Genomic DNA, 14,188 nt, shown 5'->3' on the forward strand with positions numbered 1-14,188 from the left:
CAGGTCATGATCTCCTGGTCCTGGGTTAGAGCCCCACATCGGGCTCTCTGCTCAGCGGGGAGCCTGCTTCCCCCTCTCTCTCTGCCTGCCTCCCTGCCTACTTGTGATCTCTGTCTGTCAAATAAATAAATAAAATCTTTAAAAAAAATAAAGAAAGTAACTTTACTTTGAAGAAACCTGGCAAACACTCTCTGGGCTGTTACCATCAATGCTGAGTCCTGGCACTAGCATGTACCCCTGATGTAATGAGAACAGACCTTCATCTCTATGGTCTTCCTCCTGCAAACCCATCATCCCTAGTCTAACCATGAGGAAACATTAGACAAAAAACAAATCAAGGCACATTCACAAAATATCTGACTAGTTCTTCAAAACTATCACAGTCATAAAATGCAAGGAAAACCTGAGAAACTGTCACAGACCAGAGTAGCCTTAAGAGACATGATAACTAAATGTAATGTAGTATTCTGAATGTGACTCTGGAAAGAAGGACATCAAGGGGAAAATGGTGAGATCCAAATGAAGTGGTAATTTTAGTTAACAGTGATGCACCATTGTTGGTTTCTCAGTTGTGGTAAAAGTGCCATAGTGACGTAAGATGTTAACAACAGAGGAATCTGGATGAGGGATATATGGGAACTCTCTGAACTGTCTTTGCAACCTTTCTTTTTTCTTTTTTTTCTTTCTTCAGAGAGAGAGAGAGAGAGAGAGAAGGCAAGGAGGGGCAGAGGTAGAGGGAGAGGGAGGAAATCTTAAGCAGGGTCCACATCCAGGGCAGAGACCAACATAGGACTCAATGTCACGACCCTGAGATTATGAACTAAGCCAAAATCAAGAGTCAGACACTTAACTGACTGAGCCACCCAGGCTTTTCTCTAAATCTGAAATTTCACTCAAAAATAAAAAAGGTTATTTTTTAAAAGTTAGTCAAACTCCTTACTTGGCAACACTGAGATATATGGTAGAATGTGATTTCAATTAATTATGAAATTGAAATTTTCGTGTCGCTTGATTTGTATGTCTTCTTCTCAGCCCTGTGTAATCGAAAGGTGTAAATGTCAAAAGGACACAGAGCTGGCTTGAAGGAATTCCCACTGTCAAATATGGGATGTTGAGGGCAACATAAATAATGGTATTAACAGAAATGACCAGCAGACTAAAATAAGAATCCATGAGTCCATACAAATATAGATAGATGATAGGTAAGTGGTATAAATACATAAGTGTAAATAAAGAACAAACTCTTATGATAGAGTGGCAACTGTAAATGCAAAAGTAATGATGGGATTAGAAAATCACCATTTAGGGGGTGCCTGGGTGGCTCAGTGGGTTAAAGCCTCTGCCTTCGGCTCAAGTCATGATCCCAGAGTCCCGGGATCGAGCCCCGCATTAGGCTCTCTGCTCAGCGGGACGCCTGCTTCCTCCTCTCTCTGCCTGCTTCTCTGTCTACTTGTGATCTCTGTCTGTCAAATAAACAAATAAAATCTTTAAAAAGAACAACAACAACAAAAAGAAAATCACCATTTAGCAACCACTATAGTAACAGTTGCTTCAAACAAAGATCATCAATGTGTGATTAAAACTAATAGGTGGGGGCACCTGAGTGGATTAAAGCGGATTAAAGCCTCTGCCTTCCGCTCAGGTCGTGATCTCATGGTCCTGGGATGGAGCCTTGCATCAGGCTCTCTGCTCATCAGGGAGCCTGCTTCCCCCTCTCTCTCTCTGCCTGCCTCTCTGCCTACTTGTCATCTCTGTCTGTCAAATAAATAAATAAAATCTTTAAAAAAAATAATCCTTCTTTAAAAGAAAAAACTAATGGGTGAAAATTTGAGTAGAAACCCAATATTGACATAATCTCCATGCATCTTCCTAAAGATAGTTATTAATAGCAAGAGGACAAAGAGTAACTTTACAGTGGAGGAAAGAGCCAGCCACCACCATAACCAAGTGATTAAAGTTACTATCACCAGTAATAGGACAAATAAAATTTCTTACCCTCCAGGATGGACTGAGAAGGACACAACATCGCTTGTGTAGCATTCATGGCCAGAAATGCACCTTTTGAAACTAAACATGAGAAACATCAGAGAAACAAAAATTGTGGGGCATTCTATACAATAACTGGACTTACTCTTCAGAAATGTAAGATCATAAAAGCAAAGGACTGAGGACCTGTTCAAAGGGCATCAAAAAAGTATGACAACTAAATGCAATGTGTGATCCTTAATTTTTTTTTAAAATTACCTTTGAAAGACATTATTGGGACAATTAAACTTGAATACAGTCTGTAGACTGGGACCCAGACATAGGTAACTTTTAAAGCTCCTCATTAGATGTCCCTGTGCAGTCAAGTTTAAGAACCAGTAGGGTTCTTCCTCTGTTTTTTTTTTTTTTTTTTTACTTTTAATAGATTTGTTTATTTTTCATTTATTTATATGTTTTTAAGTAAAAACTGTATTTATTTAAGGTGTACAACATAATAATTATATATATATACTTAAGGAACTTATTACTATGAAATTATTACTAGTCAAGCTAATACAGTTAGCATTTTGTGTGCATGATTGGTGCACCCGAAATGTATTCTCCTAGCATATTTTTGGGATTCAATGCAGTATTATTAAGTATGGTCATCATGCCTGTACATTAAGTCTCTAGACTTCTTCATCTTGGTTTTCAGTTAGAACTCACTGCTTGCTCAGTAAGATCAAGCAGTTTCCAACTCCTGCATAGTGTCTGAGGGTCCCTAGGAACCTCTGAAGACAGACAGATTGTCAAGATGACATGCTATAAACCTAACATTGGCATGCTTTTATGGTAATTAATAAGACTAATGATGATGTAACAGCATTAGAAGAATTGCAGAGCACTTGAATGATGTAAATAATTAATCTTCCTTCATTATGATGTTTTCTGGTCATAAGTTCTGCCTTGTTTCTTAATTACTAAAGACAAGCTTCTATCTCTAAAGTAAAAAGGGCAAGCCATGAAATCGACTGGAGAATAAGAACCCAAGTAGCTTGTCTCTAGATGTGAGATTTCTCTTCCCTATTGGGCCTAACATCCTCACTCTCCTTTCTCCCTTATCTCCTCTGGGCCTAGGATGCCAGGACTTTTATCCCCTGAAAGACCAGGCTTTTTTTAACTGACTACATTGTACTGTATACATACGCTGAATCTCCAAAAAATAAAACAGAACATCACAGCCTCACCCATCCTCCAGGTGAGGCCCTACCTCTTTTCTCTTTCCAAGCAGACAGCTGAACACCACGTTCATTTCCTTATCCCTGCTCTCTCTTCAAACTACTAGACTCTATCTTCTTTCTTGCCCCAAAACATCAAGAAGTTCCTCAAAGAACTCCTTGCTGAGAAATCCAAAAGACAAGTTTACATTTTTATTGACCAGTCCCCTCGGCAGCATTTTATACTCTTGAACATTCTAGACAGCCAGGCCCAGAACAAACTATGAAGTCAGAGAGCCTTGAGTTCAAAACCCTGCAAGCTTGGCTAGTGACCTAATCTTATAAAGCCCCAGTTTCCTCAACTGCTCCTCGGGAATTGTGATCATATGTGCCCATGACACAGGATATTGTAAGCATCTGACCACAGCATCTGGCTGGCACTCAATAAGCATTCAGTAAATTGTGACTTAATTTTCCTTTTTGTTCTTCCATGGCCCCAACTTCCCTGATTTTCTGCTTCATTCTTGTTGCTTACTCAGTCCTTTCTACATTCATGGCTTTCTAGATTCCCAGGAATATGCCTTATCTTTCAAAGCCACCACTGAGTATCTCATTCCCCAGTTTTTCCATTTAAATTTCTTGGTCCCACTTCTCATTAGCTTCAGCTGGTATAGCCACCTTAGGCAGCTGCAATATCAAACAATTGCTGCTAATAGTTTTATGATAAATGCCTTGGGGATAGGGCTGTTCTCACACTGTGAGATTTTAGGTGAAGCAAAGACAGGTATTGAGAATGCAGCATTTTGGAAACTTCTAGATAGATAAATAGTGGCAATTCTACTGGGGCTAGGGATTTTTTGGGAGCTCCAAACCTATTCTGCCCCCCATGGTTCCTGCTCGATTACTGGTTTTCATAGCTGCTCAAGCTGTGAGGCTACTCCTCAGCTGGGGAGAGGACGATGAGAGTGGAGCAACTTAACACACCACAAATCTCACTGTTCTAAGAGTCAGTTGTTTTCTTTTTTTATTTTATTTTGTTCTATTTATTTATTTTAGAGAGAGAGAAAGAGCAGGGTGAGGAGCAGAGGGAGAGAGACAAGCAGGCTCTGTGCTAAGTACAGAGCCTAGTGGGGAGCTCCATTCCACAGCCCTAAGATCATGACTCAAGCCAAAATCAAGAGTCAGATGATTAACCAGTTGAGCCACCCGGGGACCCTGAGTTGTTTTTCTTGAAAACCCAGAAATAAACCCACAAATATGGTGAATTAACCTTAGACAAAGCAAGAAAGAATATCCAATGGGAAAAAGAATGTTTTTTCAGCAAATGGTGTTGGGAAAACTGGACACAGCAACATGCGAAAGAAAGAAACCAGACTACTTCCTTGTTTTTTTGGTGAAAAAATTTATATTTAGGTTTAGCCAGCAGGACTCAGTTTAGATGATCCCAATTTTGTTGGAAACATCCAAAACATCATAGTCAGGAGCCAATCAAACGTATGCCTTCTTCTCTCCATCAGACCTGATTAAGGTGTTGACCTTGGCCATGTCAATATCATAGAGCTTCTTCACAGCCTGTTTGGTCTGGTGCTTGTTGGCCTTGACATCTGCAATGAACACAAGTGTATTGTTGTCTTCTATTTTCTTCATGACTGACTTATTGGTCAGGGGGAACATGATGATGGCATAATGATCAAGCTTGTTTCTCCTGAGGGTGCTCTTTCCAGGATATTTGGGCTGCCTTTGGAGAAGTAATATCTTGGGTCATCATGATGTAGGTGACATGCGGATCTTCTTTTTTTTGTGACTTTGGATGTCTTTCAGCACCACTTTCTTGGCCTTCAAAGGCTTGGCTTTGGCTTTGGCTTTGGCTTTGGCTTTGGGAGGGGTAGGGGCTTCCTTCTTTCCCTCAGTGCCATCTTCATGAAAGGAATTGCCTTGTTTTGTTTTGTTTTTTTTTTTTTTAAGTAATCTCTGTGCCCAACATGAGGCTCAAATTCACAACTCCAAGATCAAGAGTCTCATGGTCCTCTGACTTAGCCAACCAGGTACCCCCTGGACCACTTTCTTACACCATACACAAAAGTAAATTCAAAATGTGAGACCTGAAACCATAAAAACCCTAGAAGAGAACACAGGCAGTAACTTTTTGACATCAGCCATAGCAACTTCTTTCTATATATGTCTCTTGATGCAGGGTAAACGAAAGCAAAACTAAACTACTGGGAATACATCAAAATAAAAAGCTTCTGCACAGCAAAGGAAACAATCAACAAAAATAAAAGGCAACCTATGGTATGGGAGAATATATTTGCAAATGACATATGTGATAAAGGATTAGTATCCAAATCTATAAAGAACTTATAAAACTCAACATCCAAAAACCAAATAATCCAATTTAAAAATGGACAGAAAGCACGAATAGATGTTTCTGCAAAGAAAACACACAGATGGCCAACAGACACATGAAAAGATATTGATCATCATTTACCATCAGGGAAATTCAAATCAAAACTACAATGAGATATCACCTCATACCTGTCAGAATGGCTAAAATCAACACCACAAGAAACAATATGTGTTGGTGAGGATGTGGAGAACTGGAACACTGCTGCACCCTGGAATGCAGTGACATGCAACCACTGTGGAAAACAGTATGGAGGTTCCTCAGAAAGTTAAAAATAGAATTACCCTATGATCCAGTGATTGTACTTATGGGTATCCACCCAAAAAATACAAAGCACTAATTCAAAGGGATACATGCACCCCTTTGTTTATAGCAGCATTATTTACAATAGCTAAGATATGGGAGCCACCCAAGTGTCCGTTGATTAATGAATGGATAAGGAAGGTGTGGTGTATGTATACCCAATGGAATATTATTCATTCACAAAAAAGAATGAAATCTCGCCATTTGCAACAACATGGATAGAGCTCAAGGGAATAATACTAAGCAAAATGAATCACAGAAAGACAAGTATCTTTTGATTTCACTCACATGTGGAATTTAAGAAATAAAACAAACAAGCAACGGGGGCAAAAGAGAGAGAGAGACAACTCAAGAAACAGATTCTTAATTATAGAGAACAAACTGGTGGTTACCACAGGGAGGGTGGTGGGGGATAAGTTAAGTAGGTGATGGGGATTAAGGAGTGCACTTACCATGATGAGCACCGGGTGATGTATGGAATTGTTCAATCACTATATTATATACCAGAAACTACTATTCTACTTTATGTCAACTAATTGGAGTTAAACAAAAACTTAAAATGCAAAAAAAATAAATAAATAAATAAAAAAGTTTCGGTTGTTTTCCTTGAATGAATGCTCTTTGTGTTCTCACAAGCCTTTGGTTAACTTTCAGAATTTGCAATTCTTTGCAAGTAATCTTGTTGCTTACATAAAAGAGTGGATTTTCAGAGGTCCTTATTCTGCCATTCTTAATCCAAAACCACTCATCTTCTCCCTAAGCCCCAAACTCCTCTTCCTGTTTTGTTTCTTGTCTCCTTAAATGGCACCCGCAGAGCTCCATGAACCAGCAATCTGGAAATAATCTTTGATTCTTCTCTTCCTCTCTCCCTCCTTCTTTGGATTCAATCAAACACCAAATCCTAACCATTCCACTTCCTAAATCTCTCTCAATCTTCCATCTCTTTCTTCTCAGTCCCCTTCTCATTTACCAAGGTCCCATTACCATCATCTCTCCCTTTAATCCCTGTCTCTAATGGGTTTCCTTCTTCTCTATATCCTCCATTACACTCAGTCATTAGGATCATTAAAAAGTGCAGACTAGTAGAGGATAAGAGTTCAGGCTTGAGACTCAAGTTGACATAGTACTCTATGTCAGCTTTGCTATATACTAGCTCTGGGTCCTTGTTCAAATTACTTATTCCCTCTGTGACTCAATTTTCTCATCTATAAAACTGAAATCACATTAGTTCTTAACTCATAGGATATACATGAGGATCGAGTGAGAAAATCCAGTGAAGCTTTTATTACATTGTCTGACATGTAGTAAGGATTCAACATATGATAGTAATATAATAAAGTCCCAAACCTTTAACATGACTTATATGCACAAGAGCATCCCCCCGGGAGTTTACCTTTCAACAGCTTCTCCCAATCTTGGAGCCATTAGAAATTTCATTTACTATGTCCATTCTCAGGTCTCAGGTCTCAGGTCTCAGCCTTCAAACATATTGTTCTCCACCTGAAACATCTGTAGTTTCTCCAATATACCAGACATGATTCTGGCTCAGGGCCTTTGCACTGGCTATTTCCTCTGTCTGAGAGGATCTTTCTTAGATCATCATATCCTTGCTTCACTCATATCTCCCTACCTACATGTTATATCCTTAGTGCAGCCTTGCTGATCACTATATGAAAGTGGTGTTCTCATGATTACTGCTTTTTATTGTTTATTTGTCCTTTGTAACCCCTGCCTTGTGTTAAATGATCATTTCTTTATTACTTACCTGGTTTTTTTGTTCAAATGTAAGGTCTGCAAAGCCAAGAATTTTGTCTTGTTCCTTGTTGTATTTCTAGCACTTATAAATCCCTGGCACATGAAAGACACTTACAAATGTTTGTGGAATGTACGAATTAATGTGAGATCTTGGTGAGTTTCCCTGGTAAGGTATTTTGATGAAGATATACTGAGATGCAGATAAAAAATAGATATTATTTTAGATACTTGAAATGGCTCCTAGGATCAGATATGGGACCAGTGACGCACCCAGGCTTACTTTAACACATCTATTCCGTTAAGACAAGAGAAGGAAATTCCAGGTGAAATCGGTATCAGTGACAGTAAAGGTTGTCACTAGTTTTAAAAGATGAACCAAAAGACCTATCTAGAATTAGTAAATCTCTCTTTGAAGGTTTCTGTCTTTATGGTCTTCCTGGGGTTGGTTGGACGTTTCCTGGCTATTAAAAAATTATCATCTTTTGGGCACCTGGGTGGCTCAGTGGGTTAAGCCGCTGCCTTCGGCTCAGGTCATGATCCCAGGGTTCTGGGATTGAGTCCCGCATCGGGCTCCTTGCTCGGCGGGGAGCCTGCTTCTCTCTCTGCCTCTGCCTGCCTCTCTGTCTACTTGTGTGCATGCACTCTCTCTTTCTATCTCCCTAAAAAAAAAAAAAAAATTATCATCTTTTGATACACACACATTAATATATGTCTGGAACTAGGCACTTGCATCTTCTCCCTACAGCTCAGTCTGCAGTACATGCAATCAATCGACTGCCATGATCTTTGTTATCATGAAGAGAATTCTGGGTTTCATAAGATCTGTGTTTTCTTTGTTTCATCCTCCATCTCCTGCTTTTTCCCGCCTATAGAATTTTATCTACTTTATAGCTGATATTTCTGTTTTCTCTCTTATCATTCTTAACCTTCCTGAAAAATCTTCTTTGGAAGAATGCTGCCTTTCTGTTCAAGAGTTTATTAAGTATATCAGCTTGCTGATGCAAAGTTTCGTATTCATTTTCCAGTAGAGTTTTGGCTTAAAGCAGTGAGTAAGATTTGTGTTCCAAGTTCTCTGTTTTCCAGCCCTTGCCAAGCTAGCAATTCAGCCCTCAATTTGGATTGGAAATGGCCTTTATCTTTTTCAACTATGGTTAACAAAAGTGCCCTTTGTGGGCCATCTATCATCTATTTTTTAACTTCTCAGTCTGGTCACCTGCCAGCTATTTCAGCTGCACAATGTCATTACTCAAACCTTGAATTTCATTTTATTTGCAAGCAAGCGCACTTGCTATGTCTTTTGGAAACTTCTGACAGTGTTGGATGAGATCACTGAGCTCATTTCAGTCTTCTGCTTCTAGCTGCAAGTATCCAAGTCTCTGAAGTCCAGTGTATTCTTTTTAACCCTTTGGAATTCAGGTCTTGTGCCTTTACTTAGACTAACTTCATTAAAAGTTCCTTTTATCTCTGCCAATTTGCAAGAGCCCTTGTAAAAACCAGTGATATTTTCACTGAGATTTTGCATTGTAATATTTTATCCTGGTTCCTTACATTCCTGTTTTGGGTGGCCTAAAACAACAAATGGATTTATCACTGGCATTTGATTTGTTTCATCAAGCCCTTTAACTGCATCTTTAAACCGACTTCCTCAAGGTGATTCTTATTTGTATCTTGGGTTCCTTAGAACACTTCTTTGGAGCTTTCATGATCTATTGACAATCTGACAACTCTCTGAGAATTTCTTTTTTCTCCCATGAGGTTTTAAAATTTCTGTAGAATGTGCTTCATATCTTTTTCTCATTATGGCCAGAAACATTGCTCCTAAAGAAAATGCCAAAGTAATTACTTTTCAGTATGGTGATTATAGATTCCCAAGGCACTTATTGAAAATTAGGCTGTGGAGGGGCATCTGGCTGGTTCAGGTGGTAGAGTGTGCAACTCTTAGTCTTAGGGTCATGAGTTTGAGCCCCACATTGAGGGTAGAGTTTATGTGAAAGAAAGAAAAGAAAGAAAGAAAGAAACGACGGGGCGCCTGGGTGGCTCAGTGGGTTAAAGCCCCTGCCTTCAGCTCGGGTCATGATCCCAGGGTCCTGGGATCGAGCCCCGCATCGGGTTCTCTGCTCAGCAGGGAGCCTGCTTTCCCCTCTCTCTCTGCCTGCCTCTCTGCCTACTTGTGATCTCTGTCTGTCAAATAAATAAATAAAAAAAAATCTTTAAAAAAAAAAAAAAAGAAAGAAAGAAACGAAAGAAAAGAAAAGAGGAAGGAAGGGAATCAGGCTATGGAGACTGTAGAGTGGAACAGTGATGTGGCAGAGAAGACAGAAGGCTGAGGCCAGCAGGCACCAGAGAAAGGAGCCCGGGTCTGGGAACAGGCAGTGGGTATACTTGTTGAAGCTAATTCCTGCCAGAGCCAGGTGAGATGAAAAGTCCAGGAGAAAGAAGAGCTAGAGCTCAAGATCCATTGGTCTCCCAAAACTTCCCTATAGTACTGTAACCGGGCCTGCCGCCCAGATCTTAACTGCGGAGTCAGGCAGGGCTGGTCCATCCGCAGATCGTACTCTAGCCAGGCTACAGTCAGATCGCCTCCTCAGCTGTGCAGTAACTCAGTAGCACCAGTGTGGGAATTAAAAAGAGGCACTTCTAGGGCTCCTGGCTGGCTCAGTCGGTAGAGCATGTGATTCTTGATCTTGAGGTTGTGAGTTCAAGCCCCACACTGGGCATAGAGGTTACTTAAAAATAAGTAAAAAATTTAAAAAAAGACAATGTCGCTCCTTCCAAGAGGCTTTATAATACATGCACAAATCTATGGTGAGTATGATGTGACTGGTGTCCCCTGAAGACATGCCATTTACAACATGTACAATCAGACGCAGTGACCGGTACCTCTTGCCCCCTGCAGCGTGAACTACCGGCCCTAGAATGATCCTAGAAATAGACATTGCCTTCCTTCTGGGAAAGATTTCAGTTTATCTAATCCCATTGGCCTTTCCTTTCCTCCAGCCCCTTCCATATTGCTATTCAAGATGGATCATAAAATCTCCATCATCATGGATATCCAGCAAATCTCTCTCTCTCTCTCTCTCTCTATTATTTATTTATTTATTTTTAATTTCTTAATGGGCTCCATGCCCGACGTAGGGCTTGAACTCAAAATCTTAGGATCAAGAGTTGCATGCTCTATGGCAGAGCCATCCAGGCCCCCCAGAAGCCCAAAATATTTAAAAGATGCTTAAGGTACATGAGAAATTGAGAAGAATCTCTTTTTGCTCATGAGAGGAAAGTGTGAAGAGAACGGGGCTGGGTGTCAGGCCTGGTCCCAGTCCCACATGTGCCATTAGCTGAGCATGTGGATCTCTGGCATTTTAGTTTGGGCATTCTACTCTGAGCTTCCGAGAGGTCACTACAGGATAAGACGCTGAGCTGGATGATCGCGAGGGCTGCTTCTACGTGTGGCCTTCTGTGGGTATCCAGTGATCGGGGGTTAGTGGCCAGACTTGAGGAACAGTGAGAAACCTGAAAATAGGTTCACTGCTTTTCTGGGATGACATAACTTGGGAGAAATTACTCACGTGGGAGGAATGAATCATGCCATACTACCAGACCTGGACAAGCAACTTGGCACTTTCCTGGTGTTGCTTTCATGTCAAGGTCAGAGCTGTAGAGAACGCTTTTAGGCAAATAGGTCTTGAGCCATGGAATGTAGAAAGGGCTCCCAGTAACTACGTGGCTGAATACGGACAGGCACATCAGGCGACCCACCTCAAAATAGCCATACGCCTAATTGGCCAGTAGGATAGTTACAACCAGGCACACTTCCCCAAAAGGGGAGAATTCCATAGTCGCCATACCTCCTCAACTTCCCCACCTTAAAAACTGCCCCTACCCACTTCCTCATTGCAGACAGTCTCTCTACCGCTGTCCTCCCCCGCAGTGCGGCTCCTCCCCGGTAAATTTGATAAACTTCTATCTCTTTTGTTCTGCCTCAGGGAAATTCTCTCACCTTCCATGCGGCTTCTACCTGATCATCACCCTACATTTCAGGGCCTCCTCCAATCGGGATAGACACCCCATTTAGACACCACAAGAACTACTTCCAGTTTCTCTAATTATGCAGATTTTGACCACAGTAGGAATGAGTGTTGAAAGTCTTAGGTGGAGTCCGTTTGTTGCTTAAGGAAGTTTTCTTCTACTTCTAGTCTGTCGGGAATGAGTGTTGACTTCTATCAAATGTGTTTTCTGCATCAGTAGAAAGGATCATGTTGTTTTATCCTTAAATCTGTTGACCTGGTAAATTATATGGATAGATTTTCTAATATTAAGGCATCCTTGAATTATTTTGAAATCATGGGTTTTAAAATACACTGTTGCATTGGATTTGCTTGTATTTTATTCAGGACTTTTCCATCTATGTTTATAAATAATGTCTTGTTTTATTTATTTATTTAGTTAGGTATTTAGTTATTTATTTATTTAAGGATTTTTATTTACTTATTTGACAGAGAGAGAGATGACAAGTAGGCAGAGAGGCAGGCAGAGAGGGGGAAGCAGGCTTCCTGCTGAGCAGAGAGCCCAATATGGGGCTGGATCACATGACCTGAGCCAAAGGCAGAGGCTTAACCCACTGAGCCACCCAGGCACCCCATATTTATTTATTATTTTTAAAAGATTTTCTTTTTAAGTCATCTCTATACCTACCATGGGGCTTGAACCCACAACCCTAAGATCAAGAATCATGGACAGGCTCTACCAAGTAAGCCAGCCAGGCGCCCCTATAAACAATGTTTTCAGCACGAAAGAGAGTTTATTGGCTCATTTGACTGAAAATTCCAGCAACAATTCTATCTACGTTTATAAGTGACAATGATTTTTAATTTTCTTTTTTTGTGTTGACCTTGCCTGGTTTGGGTGTCAGGATTACATGCGTCTTAAAAATTAGTTGTGTAACTTTCTTTCTTTTCTTCTTTGAAATAGTTTGTATAAGATGAAGATTAGCTGTCCTTTGAAGTTTTATTAAACAAACCTCTAAAAATATCAGAGTGAACTTCCACTTGGTCAGGATGGTGTCCAGATACCCGGAACAAATTTCCCAGTAAAACAGCTATGTGGACATTCAGAGGAAGCAAGAAACCAGATTTCTCCCTCAGGGCATCTCCAAACCCTGGTAAGTTTGAATTTCAGTTTTGACATTTGGGGATAATAGAGGAGAGGAGGCGACAAAACCCTCTCAGAATCTAATGGAAGATTTCTCTGTAAAGCTGGTTCTGAAAAATGGTAAGCGCTTTATATAAGGGTGAACTAGACATAATGCACATCACAGAGGGCACAGTAGGGAAACTTGCTTGTCTTGACCTTTTTGCTAAGTGAAAGGAGGGGAAATGACTTCCTTGGGAATTTATTTTTTATTTTTTTAAAGATTTTATTTATTTATTTAAGAGATAGAGCATGAGCAGGGGGAGGGGGAGGGGCAGAGGGAGAAGATGACTCCCTGCTGAATGGGGAGCCCACCTGGGGTAAGAGGGTGATGCTTGGTCCCAGGACCCTGAGATCATGACTTGAGCCAAAGGAAGACACTTAACCCACTGAGTCATCCATGCACCCCTTCCTTGGGAATTTAAAATCAATTTTTATTTGGGCACAAGGCTGCCTGGAGTAATGATTGTAATTCCCAGCCCTCTCTGCACCTAGGTGTGGTCATGTGACTACATATTTTGGCCGGTGAAATGCAAGTGGAAGTGATGCTAGCATTTCATTAAGGAATTTTCAATGTATGTTCATAAATGAGATGGAATTTTATTTTATTATTTTTTAAAGATTTTATTTATTTTTTTATTTGAGAGAGAGAGACAGAGCACAGGAGGGAGTTAGAGGGAGAGGCAGAAGCAGACTCCCCACTGAGCAGGGAGCCCAATGTGGGGCTCAATTCCAGGACCCTGAGATCATGACCTGAGCCAAATGCAGACACTTAACTGACTGAGCCATCCAGATGTCCCAACAAGATAGAATTTTAAAGGGGCGCCTGGGTGGCTCAGTGGGTTAAGCCGCTGCCTTCGGCTCAGGTCATGATCTCAGGGTCCTGGGATCGAGTCCCACATGGGGCTCTCTGCTCAGCAGGGAGCCTGCTTCCCCTTCTCTCTCTGCCTGCCTCTCTGCCTACTTGTGATCTCTGTTAAATAAATAAATAAACTCTTTAAAAAAAAAAAAAGATAGAATTTTAAAGTCTTTTCTTGTGTTGATTTTGTCTGATTCGAGAGCTCTTAAAAAGTGAAAGGTATTGATATAGATGACTTGCAGTCACTGCCATCCTGGTGCAAGGAGTGAATAGGACATGGAAAGGGGTATCACAGAAATAGAAGGTTCACATGAACAAAGGGGATTCTTATTCTTTCTTTCTTTTTAAGATTTTATTTTTAAGTAATCTGTACACCCAAAGTGGATTTCAAACTCATAACCCTGAGATCAAGAGTCACATGGGGCACCTGGGTGGCTCAGATGGTTAAGCATCTGCCTTCAGCTCAGGTTATGATCTCAGGGTCCGGAGATCAAGCCC

The 14,188-nt window shown here is 40.7% G+C and overlaps 1 pseudogene across 1 annotated transcript; it reads right to left on the minus strand.

Moving 5' to 3' along the window:
• Positions 1 to 4,616: 4,616 nt before the first annotated feature.
• LOC308343303 (large ribosomal subunit protein uL23-like) lies at positions 4,617 to 11,648 on the minus strand (annotated as a pseudogene). The gene is made up of 2 exons: positions 11,642 to 11,648; positions 4,617 to 5,098 (listed from the first exon to the last, which is right to left on the minus strand). The product of its transcript is annotated as a large ribosomal subunit protein uL23-like (transcript).
• Between the last annotated feature and the right edge of the window lie 2,540 nt (positions 11,649 to 14,188).

Source organism: Martes martes (genome assembly GCF_963455335.1).
Source record: "Martes martes genome assembly, chromosome: 5".
In the NCBI taxonomy this organism is placed as follows: domain Eukaryota; kingdom Metazoa; phylum Chordata; class Mammalia; order Carnivora; family Mustelidae; genus Martes; species Martes martes.